The 5,069-nt window shown below is 29.4% G+C and overlaps 1 protein-coding gene across 1 annotated transcript in view; it reads right to left on the bottom strand.

Moving 5' to 3' along the window:
* Positions 1-3,520, bottom strand: part of LOC119833259 (monocarboxylate transporter 9) — a 20,666-nt gene extending 17,146 nt beyond the window's left edge. Inside the window, exon 1 of the mRNA XM_038357226.1 lies at positions 3,195-3,520. The gene's annotated coding sequence lies outside the window, so the exon portion shown is untranslated. The remainder of the gene's footprint in view (positions 1-3,194) is intronic.
* Positions 3,521-5,069: the final 1,549 nt, after the last annotated feature.

The following is a 5,069-nucleotide window of genomic DNA, read 5'->3' as shown; positions in this document are numbered from 1 at the left end:
AAAGTAATAAATGTTATTTGCAGTTAACAATTTTCTTTTTTCTTTATTACAATATTTATGGCAAGACTAGGTAGTCATCGTTATCAGGAAAAAAATCGTAATACATATTTTATTTCATCATTATGACATATTTAGATCCTATAACAATATGTTCTTTTCTGCATATTACTTTTACAAAATAATGTCGATGTTTCACATCTGCCAGGCGTCCCGTGACGGCTCACATTTTTTTAACACTACATGACAAAATTGTCCAATGTTTTAAAAGTGATAAGTACACTAGATAAGTATTGCAGCTGTTTAATGCATCAATAAATTTATTGTATTCATTGGTAGCTTTCATATATATATGAAAGGACACCGATTAATGTATGTGGGTCACATAAATAGATGTGGGTTAATCTACGATTCTATGGTTAATGTTAAAAAGTTTTATTTCATGCGTGTGGCGTTATATTTACTGTGACAACAGCAGGCAATCTAGGAGTCCTAGATTCACGTCGACTTTCTCTAATAAAAAAAGCTCTGAGGTCGACAGACAGTAAGTTATACGACAAACGTGTAATCAAATATGCGGCTGAGGTCCTATTTAGTCACCCTTTAATTGATCGTGGATTGGTGGTTAAATGGTTTATCAAACATTCATAAAAAAGTATATTATTCTATGATTATTGTATATTATAAAAGAAAATGTTCTTAAATGAAGACGCTCTTACCAGATTTAAGGAGTCGACCAAGCCGCAGACAATAGTGGTACTAATAAGACAATATGTCATATCAATAAGATTTTGAAATTTACATTCGGTAAAAAACAATCACTGCCAACCGCAAGTTATATTTGCGATAACATATACGTCAGGTTTGCGATATTCAGCAAAATGTACACGACCTGTGTTGGTGATATTTGACGCACATTCTTATTATTGTGTATGTACAGTTATAAGATATAACTACAATTATAGATTCCTGTTCTCAACACGTATTTATTGAGAAAAAGAATCTAACACCGCCCCACAATAATTACGACCTGCAGGTGCCAATTTGCATTTTTGTAACTTTTTAAACTCTTTGTAACCTTTGTTGGCAATGCCCTTTGTCATGATGTCATCACAAAAACGGCTTTTGGAATGACAATGGAACATAAAAGAAAAATTGTTACGTTATTTAACGCTTTTGATAAACTTATTGATTTAGTTTTAGTTAATTATAAAATTTAATTACATACATTTACTAAAATTCGAACTTGTGACTTGTGAGCCTCATGATTAGCAGAACTGTCCATAATTTTTGGAAGTTTCAACCCTTATCCTCCTTCCCCGCCCACTGCTATGGAATCATTCAAATGAAAAGAAAGTATTTGTTTTTTGTTTCAACATTATATATACTCTTGGTCAATTTACTTCGACTTATATTTATAAACACAAAATATATAATTGCATATGTGGCATCTTTTATTCGGCTGACAACAAATAGGATGAAGTAGAACTAAACTACCCATGACAAACACAGCCCAAATTTTACATTGTTGAGGCAAATCTGTCCTACTTTTATTACCTTTCAGCACAATCACACATGAATAAGAATTTGCTTTATAGGTATTAAAATATAAATACTACTATATACTATAAAAAGAAATACTTGTATTATTTGTAGCATCAAACATTCTACATCAATAATATTCGATCTGTTTTTTATTCATATTTATGTTGATTTGCATCCTTACCTAAAGGCCAAGAGGGGAGATTGTATGCTGTTGTGAAATGATAGTCCTATAAATTGTGTACTACATTTATTTCAGTAGGTATTTTTTTTTCGGCAAACACTTACTTATAAACGGCTAAATATTTTAACCAAAAAATATATATGTACGTAAAGAATAGATTTATAAGTACCATCTCATATTGTTCTAGCAATATATATAAGTTTTGTATTGTGCACGACATACAAAATTTCACAAATGCTTTTAATTAGCTGTATTGTAACAGAACAATTAATGAAAATTAGGAAATGCCCATCATGTTAATTAATGACAATAGACTTTTATATCATATAATTTTATCTAGATTATGATAAAGAAAACAGGTTGTTATACTGTCTACTTCATCCTTAATTGTGTTTCATGGCATTAATAATAATTTACAATGTATAAATATAAAATGATAGAAAACAAAGGTATAAATGGGTGGCGCGGATAAAGACTATTTTAATCTGACATGACACAAAGGAGGTTTTCAAGTCAACTTTATTTTTTATTTTTGTTCTGTGCTTGATCACTATGTGGTTATTCAATAATTTTGACATGATTCCTTAAGTGTTTCAAAAGAAAATCATTGTCACTTGGTTCCATTTTAGCAAATGGAGCATTACCTCTCTCTCCAGTACTGTCAGTAAACAGTAGAAAATAATTATATGTCAAGAAAATGGGAATGATAGGGAAATTCTTTATCTTGAGAATCATACCCACATTTGTAACATTTTAGCTAGTAAGGCAAAAATAATGCCTAAAAATTTTTATTAGGAGTAACTTAGAGTAAATGTTTTGGATATTATTTTAAGTGTAAACTTAAAGAAAACACCAATATAGTGTAAATTAAATATTCAATTGTGTAATAAATGCTACTCAATATAGTACCCATTGGACAGTGGACAAAAATACAAATACAAAATTATTGTACGAGCCAACTTCTTAACTTTTCAGATAACTCCCGCATCAATAATATATGTATCATAGCAAAATAAAACAGCTTCTTTATACCTACAGATACCTTGGCATACCATTAAAAAACATAATATGATGTCATTAAATTTAACTAAATGCTTCAATTCATGGTTAAAAACTCAATAAGGATTCAACAAATAAGAACACCTAAAAAGAAAAATTCTCGTCACGTTCAGTTACTTTTTCTTTTTATTTACTAAGTAAATACTCCCAAATAATTGAAATTCTATGAAAAGGTGCTGTTTCTAAGATACTTTTTAGAAGTATAAAATTTACCTGAACATTTTTTTGTATCCTCACGATGTCCGGGCTCAATAGTCAAAAATAAATACACATTACACTAATACTATCTAATAAATAAAAGATCTTGGCAATATCTATGCCAAGTCTAGAAAAATTCATGGAATTCATGATATTTTTATAATCTCCTTCTCTCATTGAGTCCGTAATTATGGAAATATAAAATTTTACTTACCGTGCTGAAAAGAAGTCCCATATATGCAATTACGAAATATTCAGTTTCACAATAACACCGTTAACATTTTTTAGCTCACTAAGAAATAAACATTTAACTTTGCAGGAAAATAATACTGATGTCAAAATTAATAAAGTAACGTAAATTATGAAATAACTTTAGTCAAAATCAACGAACGAATATTAACAAAAAGCACTAAAAACTTATGACACAAAACTACAACTGTTTTGATAACCTGATTCTTTGTTATTTCTCTCTCATATGTTTTCCCTCGTTGCACATTTCTTCGAATCTTTGGTTGGTAGTTTGGTCTACCTATTCGACTCGGTAGCTACTGCTTATTGGCCAAAAATTAGGGATGTGATTGCAACAACGTTCAATCGATGCTACACTCTAACTCCTTTTAATCGATTTTATTACTCGGATCTTACACAAGGCGTTCATAAAATTTTCTAAACTTGTTGAAATATTTTTTAAATTATATATTCATATGATGTACTATATATTTTACTTCTCTGTTTTCAATTCAATTTAGGTCCTTTTGTATGGTTTATGTTATCTGTGGTACTAATGTCTTTTCAGAATTAGACAATTAATTAATTTCATTCAAGAAAGTTTATTAAAAGTGACTGACGATCCTGTTACACTGGAATTTTATGAATCGATTTAAATCATCCCGAAGACGTAAAATAATCATTATTTAACTAATGTAACAATATTGATATATTTATACACAACCCTATATCTATCAATTGAAAAAGAGACGATTAAATTATTCACTTAAAATTCACAAGATGGCGTTAAATTTCGCCAAACCATTTCTTTAAATACGTATAAATTATGCCACATATCACATAAATATTTTATTTGTAAAAGCATGTATATTTCAATTTTTTAAAAGGTATTTTAGTTGAACTAGGAGAATTTAATGAATGGCCTGAATTACATTGATATTTCATAATACGTAAACCTAGTGTAGTATTATATTATCTGTGCGTAAGCTAACGACATCAGACATCTAATGTTTTTTACTGCCACATTATAAAAAACTTTGCTTTTAGTTCTTTGTTTCAACGATAGATGCCGTTTATTTAAATTTTTATTTTTACAAATCTACAATATAAGTAGGTATGAAGTTGTACTGAAGAGATAGGCACAGTTAATATGATACTAATTATTACATATTCTAGAATAATTTTGTATAAATTATTGGTCTTGTGTCTAGCTCATATGAATAAAAAATATACGTTTTTTTATTTAATGATAAAGTAACGACTACTCTGACCTCAACTAATTTTTTGTTCGAATCCAAAGCGGCATATGTTTGAGGAATTTATATCGATCTGTATAATCCAAACAATCTGTGCATAAATAATTACTTTTCACAAAAAACAAAAGCTAAACCACCTTCAAATTGTTTGAACTAGACCAAAGTTTAAATGGGTCTAGACGGGAGGACTAGACGAGACGACGAGAGAGATTTCAAAAGTGATGAGGTAAGTGACAAAATAAAAAAAAATACATTCGAGTCGAGACCTACTCTTTTTTGCAGTCGGTTAAAATTGGTCGGTGCTCGTGGACTATACACTAATACTGACGTGTTTGCACCAAATAGTAGAGAATATAATAGATATGTTCCATTGAAACGGCTGAACGAATTTTAATGAGTTCGTTACATATGTCTCCGCTTTTATTAGCATAATATCTGTAAAATATAATAAAGTAATAAAATCGTCTATAGCTATTTTTTATGAAGGTATCAACTACGCTTAGATACGAATTGGGCCAACACGCTACGTGGAAAGTAAAAGTCTATTAAGTATTTAGTAAGTATGTAGGAACTTACTTAATAGTCTCAGTAGTAAAATATTAAGT

The sequence above is a fragment of the Zerene cesonia genome, chromosome 17 (assembly GCF_012273895.1).
Source record: "Zerene cesonia ecotype Mississippi chromosome 17, Zerene_cesonia_1.1, whole genome shotgun sequence".
NCBI classification, from domain to species: Eukaryota; Metazoa; Arthropoda; class Insecta; order Lepidoptera; family Pieridae; genus Zerene; species Zerene cesonia.
The sequence above is the reverse complement of the archived record's forward strand: the minus strand, read 5'-3'. Positions and strand labels throughout refer to the sequence as shown.